Source organism: Budorcas taxicolor, chromosome 18, assembly GCF_023091745.1.
Source record: "Budorcas taxicolor isolate Tak-1 chromosome 18, Takin1.1, whole genome shotgun sequence".
Lineage (NCBI taxonomy): Eukaryota > Metazoa > Chordata > Mammalia > Artiodactyla > Bovidae > Budorcas > Budorcas taxicolor.
This window is the reverse complement of record NC_068927.1, coordinates 28147576-28157732: the sequence shown is the minus strand read 5'-3', so window position 1 is coordinate 28157732 and position 10157 is coordinate 28147576. Positions and strand designations below refer to the sequence as shown.

At 42.2% G+C, this 10157-nt stretch overlaps 1 pseudogene; it reads left to right on the top strand.

The window, feature by feature from the left end:
* Positions 1-6654: 6654 nt before the first annotated feature.
* Positions 6655-7169, top strand: LOC128063571 (peptidyl-prolyl cis-trans isomerase A-like; annotated as a pseudogene).
* Positions 7170-10157: the final 2988 nt, after the last annotated feature.

Below are 10157 nucleotides of genomic sequence, written 5' to 3'. Positions count from 1 at the left end.
ATGTAAAAACAGTGATAAAGTGAAAGTCACTCAGTCGTGTCTGACTGTGATCCCATAGATTGTACAGTTTATGGAATTCTCCAGGCCAGAATACCAGAGTGGGTAGCCTTTCCCTTCTCCAGGGGATCTTGCCAACCCAGGGATCGAACCCAAGTCTCACGCATTGCAGGCAAATTCTTTACCAGCTGAGCTATCAGTTCAGTTCAGTTCAGTCGCTCAGTCATGTCCGACTCTTTGTGACCCCATGAATCACAGCACGCCAGGCCTCCCTGTCCATCACCCACTCCCAGAGTTCACTCAGACTCACGTCCATCGAGTCAGTGATGCCATCCAGCCATCTCATCCTCTGTCGTCCCCTTCTCCTCCTGCCCCCAATCCCTCCCAGTATCAGAGTCTTTTCCAGTGAGTCATCTCTTCTCATGAGGCGGCCAAAGTACTGGAGTTTCAGCTTTAGCATCATTCCTTCCAAAGAAATCCCAGGGCTGATCTCCTTCAGAATGGACTGGTTGGATCTCCTTGCAGTCCAAGGGACTCTCAAGAGTCTTCTCCATCACCACAGTTCAAAAGCATCAATTCTTCGGCATTCAGATTTCTTCACAGTCCAACTCTCACATCCATACATGACCACTGGAAAAACCATAGCCTTGACTAGACAGACCTTAGTCGACAAAGTAATGTCTCTGCTTTTCAATATGCTATCTAGGTTGGTCATAACTTTCCTTCCAAGGAGTAAGCATCTTTTAATTTCATGGCTGCAGTCATCATCTACAGTGATTTTGGAGCCCCCCAAAATGAAGTCTGACACTGTTTCCACTGTTTTCCCATCTATTTTCCATGAAGTGATGGGACCAGATGCCATGATCTTCATTTTCTGAATGTTGAGCTTTAAGCCAACTTTTTCACTCTCCTCTTTCACTTTCATCAAGAGGCTTTTGAGTTCCTCTTCACTTTCTGCCATAAGGGTGGTGTCATCTGCATATCTGAGGTTATTGATATTTCTCCCAGCAATCTTGACTCCAGCTTGTGTTTCTTCCAGTCCAGCGTTTCTCATGATGTACTCTGCATAGAAGTTAAATAAGCAGGGTGACAATATACAGCCTTGACGTACTCCTTTTCCTATTTGGAACCAGTCTGTTGTTCCATGTCCAGTTCTAACTGTTGCTTCCTGATGTGCATATAGGTTTCTCAAGAGGCAGGTCAGGTGCTCTGGTATTCCCATCTCTTTCAGAATTGTCCACAGTTTATTGTGATCCACACAGTCAAAGGCTTTGGCATAGTCAATAAAGCACAAATAGATGTTTTTCTGGAACTCTCTTGCTTTTTCCATGATCCAGTGGATGTTGGCAATTTGATCTCTGCTTCCTCTGCCTTTTTAAAATCCAGCTTGAACATCAGAAAGTTCACAGTTCACGTATTGCTGAAGCCTGGCTTGGAGAATTTTGAGCATTACTTTACTAGCATGTGAGATGAGTGCAATTGTGCAATAGTTTGAGCATTCTTTGGCATTGCCTTTCTTTGGGATTGGAATGAAAAGTAGGAAGTCAAGAAACACCTGCAGTAACAGGCAAATTTGGCCTTGGAATGCAGAATGAAGAAGGGCAAAGACTAATAGAGTTTTGCCAAGAAAATGCACTGGTCATAGCAAACACCCTCTTCCAATAACACAAGAGAGACTCTACACATGAACATCACCAGATGGTCAACACCAAAATCAGATTGATTATATTCTTTGCAGCCAAAGATGGAGAAGCTGTATACAGTCAACAAAAACAAGACCGGGAGCTGACTATGGCTCAGATCATGAACTCCTTATTACCAAATTCAAACTTAAACTGAAGAAAATAGGGAAAACCACTAGACCATTCAGGTATGGCCTAAATCAAATCCCTTATGATTATACAGTGGAAGTCAGAAATAGATTTAAGGGCCTAGATCTGATAGATAGAGCGCCTGATGTACTATGGAATGAGGTTTGTGACATTGTACAGGAGACAGGGATCAAGACCATCCCCATGGAAAAGAAATGCAAAAAAGCAAAATGGCTGTCTGGGGAAGCCTTACAAATAGCTGTGAAAAGAAGAGAAGCGAAAAGCAAAGGAGAAAAGGAAAGATATAAGCATCTGAATGCAGAATTCCAAAGAATAGCAAGAAGAGATAAGAACGCCTTCTTCAGCAATCAATTCAAAGAAATAGAGGAAAAGAACAGAATGGGAAAGACTAAAGATCTCTTCAAGAAAATTGGAGATACCAAGGGAACGTTTCATGCAAAGATGGGCTCGATAAAGGACAGAAATGGTATGGACCTAACAGAAGGAGAAGATATTAAGAGGAGGTGGCAAGAATACACAGAAGAACTGTACAAAAAAGATCTTCATGACCCGGATAATCACGATGGTGTGATCACTCATCTAGAGCCAGACATCCTGGAATGTGAAGTCAAGTGGGCCTTAGAAAGCATCACTACGAACAAAGCTAGTAGAGGTGATGGAATTCCAGTTGAGCTATTTCAAATCCTGAAAGATGATGCTGTGAAAGTGCTGCACTCCATATGCCAGCAAATTTGGAAAACTCAGCAGTGGCCACAGGACTGGAAAAGGTCAGTTTTCATTCCAATCCCAAAGAAAGGCAATGCCAAAGCTGAGCCACAGGGAAGCCCAAGAACACTGGAGTGGTAGCCTATCCCTTCTCTGCTGGATGTTCCCAACCCAGGAATCGAACCAGGGTCTCCTGCATTGCAGGCAGATTCTTAACCAACTGAGCTATCAGGGAAACCCCAAAAACATTGATAAGGTTCTTGGAAAACAATAACAGTATGAGGTAACATTTGATTACGTACAAAAATAAGATACAAATAAAGGAATTTAAGGGATTAGCAAAGGAATAAGTTCTTTGTTGAATTCAGTGCATCGAGACCTGTGAAATTGGACCCTTGATGGCTCAGGGCATAACGAGGATTCCCCCAGACAGAAGCCTGGCTGCATGAAGAGCGCTCTGTGTTTTGTCTTCTGCTTGTATTCTTTCCTTTCATTCCACCGTAGCATCCAGAAGTATCCTGATGTTTTGGGGTTTTTTTGGCAGGGGGGCCTCTCCATGCGGCATGCAAGACCTTAGTTTCCCGACCAGGAATCAAACCTGTGACCCCCGCACTGGAAGCATGGAGTCTTAACCACTGGACCTCCAGGGAAGTCCTTTCTCTTCACTTCTTGGAATCCACAGTGGCCACTAAACATGTCCTCCTTGTCTTAAGTAGAGCAAGGATAAGCTGGTATGTTTAAAAACAATGTCAATAACCACCAAAAGGTGAAATTATAAGTCAAGGAAAATATAATAGCAGAAATTAACAGTCAAACATTTGTGAGCACCCAAACAACAATAAAAGCATAAACACACACAGAGTGTACTTAAAGCGGTGATCATAGTGCCTTAGGAGTAATAAACCTTGGCAACAAGCAGCTAAAACTTCCTCAGAACGAACCAGTAGGCAGGAGGATTCTGCAGACAAGGAAACTGAGGCTCAGAATGATTAAGAGAGTGGCTCAAAGTCACAAGGTTTGTTGTAGAGACAATATTCAAGCCAGTGTCCACTAAATTGGAGAGTCTATGTCCTTTTCATTATTGTGGGCTCCCCTCCTAGCCTGCTGTACCCCCCCAACACATAAAATAGATTTCTCTCCTGATCGATACTACCTATCACCTTAAGCTACACCTGCTAAGTATTGATTCACGTGTCACTTCAAAATGCTCACCTCCTATTGGCAGAGGCCAGCCTAGCTGCAGGGGAAAAGAGGACCCAAGAAATCCATACACTCCATGATCCTGGTCTGTTTTGTTCCTTGACGCCCAAGACCAATTTACTGTCATGAGCATTCTATTCTGGCTGCCCCAGGCAGTAAGGAAGAAATACAATATTGGGAACTGTTTATACACGCTGCCCATATTTGCTGAAATAACCAAAAGAGGGTATGGAAACCATGGAAGATCATATTCACAGGCCTCTCCTAACATCCCTATTCCCCACCACGTAAGAGAAAAAACAGAGTTCCCATCACAGAAGACAAAAGGCATAACCTCTGGTATCGGAACCAGGATTTAAAGTCATGGAACTGAGGCATATCAATTTTCTTATGTGTAAAAGGGGTTGTTATGAGGATTCAAAATAATAACTTGCCCAGCCCACTGTAAGACAAGTTGAACACTGCTGCTATTGTAAATATTAGTAGTAGAAGTAGTAGTTACTGTTTTAGCACATGACCACAAGTAACAAAACACTGGCCTGGGAAGTCCTCAATGAATTGCATGGGCTCTTGGAAACCACCTCCTACATGAATCCTTTCCCTTCAACATGGGACCATGTACAGTCCAACTTAGACAAATAATCAGGGGTTTGACAATGCATATGTGAGGAGACAGTGCAATCTTCCCATTCCTTGAGGGGCTACCGATCTGATGAATAATGAGGGTGAAAGTTGGTAATGAGGCATAATGGTAGGAAGCATTCCCCATTAAATATTTAAATCCCAGTTGCCATTCCCAAGGCCCCAGAACTCACATACTCAGATCTGAAACAAACGAAAAACAAGAGAGCAAGTAAAAAGTTAACAGCCCACTTCAGAAATGACTGCATTCGTTCTGTTGAGCAGCTACGTCAGTTCTGGTGGTTCCCACCCACTTGCCAGTGTGTGACTCTATTCAGAAGGAAAGTCTTTAATCACAGTACTATTACAGGATCTTACATCCTGAACCCATGAGGACTCTTGTCAAAAGTAAACATCTTGCAAAGGAAACTGAGTCACTGGCTCACAGCTCTATCTATCCCAGGCTTATTCCTGATGCTGAGAGGCCACAGGGCAGTACCTATCTTTTCCCTGTGTGCTTAAGGTTATCTAACTATGGCTTGGCCTTCCACCTTCCCATGCACTGTCTATAAAGGTCATAAATGTCCTTCTATCTGCCTAGACTCAGGTCAGTGCACAGATTCTGACTCTTATATTATACTGGTCGTTTAAACTTTCCCTCTCTCATTTGTTTACATGTAAAGCAGTAGGGCAAGGCATAGTATCCCAATGAGCCCTCAATGCCTTGATACAGGGCAGTACCTATTCTGAGGTTAATCTGAGGATGTCAGGGGGAGGGATACAGTTAGGAGATATATACAGCTAATGCATCAGGCCATAAAAGTAACTGGGCTCCATTTGCATTTGAAAGTAACCAAGAGAAAAGGAAAAAATCATGTTGATAGCCTACAATATCTTGAAAAATAAATTTAAAGGAAAAGTGTCACATTTCCTCCTTATAAGCAATGACTCTTACCTTTGAATCAACTTCTGCAAACCCACCTTGGCACCCCCTATCAGGTCAACAGCATTGTTTGAAGTCAGCTCAGTAGCCTAAAATTTAAATAACTGTATATTTCCCAAATCTATCCCATCACTATTATTTGAGGTACTGTGGCTGGTTATTTGACACCCATCTTTGATTCCATCTTCAGCTATCAACCCTTCAATATCTATACTCTTCTTTATCTCTAATCCATCCCAGGGGTCAGTTAAAAGCTTCAAACATAAATCTCCTCTCAGTGAGCCTACAGAGAATTCATTCTCTGTTCATCCTGTCTTAAGCATCTGCATTTTCATGTATCGAATCTACCTCTGTGGTTTTAACCTTTTTAAAATAAAGTTCTTATTCCCAAACACTAAATGTCTCCCCATGAAATAAGGGTCCAAATATCTCAGCCTGGTTTTCTAGTATGTTCACAACCTGACCCCCAATATCCTGCATCCATCTTACTTTCTGTCCCCCTCCTTGGATTCTGCGGTCCACTCAAGATAGACTGGCTGTCGGTCCCAGAGTGCACTCCTGGATCCTTTCCTCAACACGTGTGCACGACGTTTCCCCCCTGCAGGGAGACCTTCATCCACCATCTGTTCATGTCTCAGCCATCCTTCAGCAGCAAATGTCCCCCTTCCTGAAGACCTCCCTGAACTCCCACACAGAAAGGGTCTTTCCCTTCTCTGAGCCTCAGTGCCCTCTCTCTAGCATGAATTACAATGTGATGACTCCACAGGCGGAGTTCTTCACCAGTTCACTCAAACTTTTCTTAGTGCAACAAATTAATCTCTGAGGAGTTTGAATCCCGGCCATTTATTAGACCTGGGGTTGTTTAGTTAACCTCTACCAGCCTCCATTCACTTGCTTGTAAAATGGGGGTAAGACTTCCCTAGTGGTCCAGTAGCTGTGACTCTGTGCTTCCAATGCAGGAGGCCTGGGTTCAATCACTGGTTAGGGAACTAGATCCCACATGCAGCAACTAAAGATCCCATGTGTTGCAACTAAGACCCAATGAAGCCAAATAAAATAAAATAAATAAATAAATAAAATGGGGGCAAGAATGATTCCTACTTCACTTAGGTTAATATGAGGATGTCGTGAGACAACATATGACCAGTACTTAGCCGGCTGTCTGACACAGAAGAGCTCACTAAATTTTAGCTATGGTTCTTGTTTATTTGTATCTGTGGAAGTTACTCTCCAAAGAGAGTTCCCTCTCTATAAGTGTGTGCTGCTTCACCCATTACCACTATTACTACCCCTCCTCTTGAGTCAGGGCTGGCATTATGACTTTCCTCAATCAATAAAATGCAACAGGCCTTGCAGACACCACCACCCCAGAGCCTTCTATATTGCCCAGCTATGGTCAGTCCCACTGTGTTCTTCAACACCGCTGACAACAGCGAGTCTTTAGACCACATCTCCTTCGAGCTGTCTGCAAAGTTCCAAAGACAGTGGAAAACTTTCATGATCTGAGCACTGAGGGGAAAGGATAAATCCTGCTTTAACAGAATTCCAGGATTTATGTGCCAGGGTGGTGACTTCACATGCCATAATGGCACTGGTGGCAAGCCCCGATCTATGGGGAGAAATTTGATGATACGAATTTCATCCTGAAATATACAAGTCCTGGCATCTTGTCCATGGCAAACACAGGCCCCAACACAAACGGTTTGCAATTTTTCATCTGCACGGCTAAGACTGAGTGGTTGGATGGCAAGCATGTGGTCTTTGGCAAGGTGAAGGAGGTCATGAATACTGTGGAAGCCATAGAGAGCTTTGGGTCCAGAAATGGCAGCACCTGCAAGAAGATCACCACTGTGGACTGTGCACAAATCTAATCAATTTGACTTTTTTTATCCTTGCTGCTTGACTTTTTTTATCCTAGCTGCTAAGTCACTTCAGTCGTGTCCGACTCTGTGCGACCCCATAGACGGCAGCTTACCAGGCTCCCTCGTCCCCGGGATTCTCCAGGCAAGAACCCTGGAGTGGGTTGTCATTTCCTTCTCCAATGTATGAAAGTGAAAAGTGAAAGTGAAGTCACTCAGTTGTGTCCGACTCTTCGCAACCCCATGGACTGCAGCCTACCAGGCTCCTCCGCCCATGGGATTTTCCAGGCAAGAGTACTCGAGTGCAATGACATTGCCTTCTCTGAAAGCCAGCCACCTCGCTGTAAAGAAACTTGGACTAGACTATTGGATGATGAGACCACAAAGAGAGAGAAAGGCCATATGGAAGAGCACTGAGATGCCAGACATATGAGTGATGTCATATTGGATCTTCCAGCCAAGCTCAATAGCCAGCTGAATGCATGTGCATGAGAGACTCCCCAAGCAAAACAAGCAGAAAAACTGCCCGTTTGTGCCTCAGAAACCTTAGAGTCAGCCATGGATTTAAGGGAAATCATAAATTCTTATATAGACAACTAAAACAATATCTGTCTACTTTCCCCTCTACTCGACCATAAAAGGATCGTATCAAATTTACATTTGTATCATCAGCTCCTAAACAGACAGAAGCTTCAATTAATTCATACATTAATACACTAGTGGAGTATGTGAGTGGCTAAGGCAGAGTTGTTTGAACGGAAAGCTACTGAATGAATTATTTCCTATCTCTTTATGAGGATACTGGATATATAGAATCAAAGCCCAGGGCACAAAACCATTAATACAATCTGACAACCTAAGCAAGAGGACCCCATTTTTGAAAGCTCCAGGCTCAGCATCTTGGTTAAACATTTCCCTTCCAAAACAACCTGGATCCGTGTCAACTTCTAAGACACTGGCAACCTGGGCAGCCTGAGGAAAGGAAATGGGAAACTTGGATTTATTGCACCACGTTGAAACTGCAGAGGGAAACAGACGGGAGATAAAACGTTCCTTGATGTTGACATTTTTCTACCCATTCAAGTAGTGATTGCTGCTCACCATCTGTCTTGGCTCCAGAGAGTTGGGTCTTTGAGCATTGAAAGAGCTTCCTTCTGTCACTTCTGCAGAATGATATCAAATGTATCACCTCTTAAGACTATATTTTGTCTACAGAATCTCGCTCTGTCCCTTTAAGCCTGACAGCCCATCCCCAGATCAAAAGACCTAAACAGAAGTTATCTCATCCAGCTTTTTCTCTTTCTCAAATTTTGTCCTAAACTATAACCCTCTTGTTTTTATATCTCTTTTCTGTTAAGAATCTTGCCTATGTCCTCAGACTCTTACTATGCACCAGAGGTTCTGATCCCAGGCTCTTCACCAAACACAATGATTTATTTTCCCATGAACTTTCCAACTTCCGGTTACATGAACAAAGTGAAACCATACCACCTCAGTCATACCACCTTCTGGCCAAAGCATCCAGAGTAAACCCTTGTGATCTCTATAATTTCTGGGCATTACACATAAGATCTCAAATGAAGCCCACATTTCATCTGCTGGAAAACATTTTACACGAATCTTTTGGGAATGGGTTATGAAGAGAAACAAAAGGATCAAGGATATGATCCTGCTAACTTAAGTAGTTGTGAATGAAACCCCATGCCAGAAACACTTGATGTGACTTTCACTCTTGACTTTTCATCAAGTCAAAAGTCATGTCCTCCACAATAATTTTTGTTAATTCTCAAGGTTCTTATATTCTCACTGCTACTCCACGCTGCAGTTCCCTGAATCTGATGAATTCTTGTTCCTAGTTTTAATAATGCCACATGTACATGTACTGAGCCTCAAATACCTTTCTTATGTCATAAAATGCTTCTTGAGTCTTTCGTATGTGAGTGCAACAAAACCCAGCCACTGTGGTCAGGACATAATGACCCAGTGAAAGGACAGAAAAAAAAAGAAAAAGCAGCCGATAAACAGCAGTGAACACTCCTCCAGGAAAAGTTGAATGTGCTCTGCAGAGCAGCACCTCATTCTGGAGGTGAGCTGGGAGAACAGAACAAGATTCCCAGGGAAATAAAAAGCAGGAGATACTTACACTCAAAGCATGAGCCATTAAAACCAACAAACCCCAAGTTACAGTGAGACATTTCAGTATTGGCAGAACAAATGGGCAGGAAATCAGCAAAGAGGTGGTAGATCTGAACAGCTATCAACCAGCTTGACCTGAGTGACATTTACAAAACACTCAACCCAACAATGTCAGGATACACATTCTGCTCAAATGCATACAGAACAGTCACCAAGAAAAACCCTATACTGGGTCATACCCTAAATTTCAATTATTTCAAAAGGACTCAACTCCCAAAAAGTATTTTTCTGTGACCACAAAGAAATTAAATTAGAAATCAATAACAGAAAGATTTCTGAAAAAAAATCCCCAAAGTTTTTAAAACTAAATACATATCTAAGTAATCCACAGGTCAAAAACAAAATCAAAAGGGAAATTAGAAAATACTTTGAACAGGAGGAAAATGAAAATATGAGAATTTATGGAATGTCACCAAAGCAGAGAAATCTATAAGACTAAATGGTTATATTAGAAAAGAAAAATCAATTTCACTTTCCACATTAAAAATTAGAAGTAGAAGATAAAATCAAACCCACATTAAGCAGAAGAAAGGATATACTAAAGATCAAAGTGGAAATAAATGAAACAGAAAACAAAAAGGCAATGGAAAAAAATGAAGCCAAATTTGCTTCTCTGAGATCAATAAAATTAATAAAACTCTAGCCATAATGATTAAGAGAAAAAGAGAGAACACTCACATTATCAACATAATGAATAAAAGCGCTACAACATTTAAATTTCTACAGGGACTTCTCTGGCAGTCCAGTGGTAGGACTTGTTATTTTCACTGCTAGGACCCAGGTTCCATCCCTTGTCTGGGAACT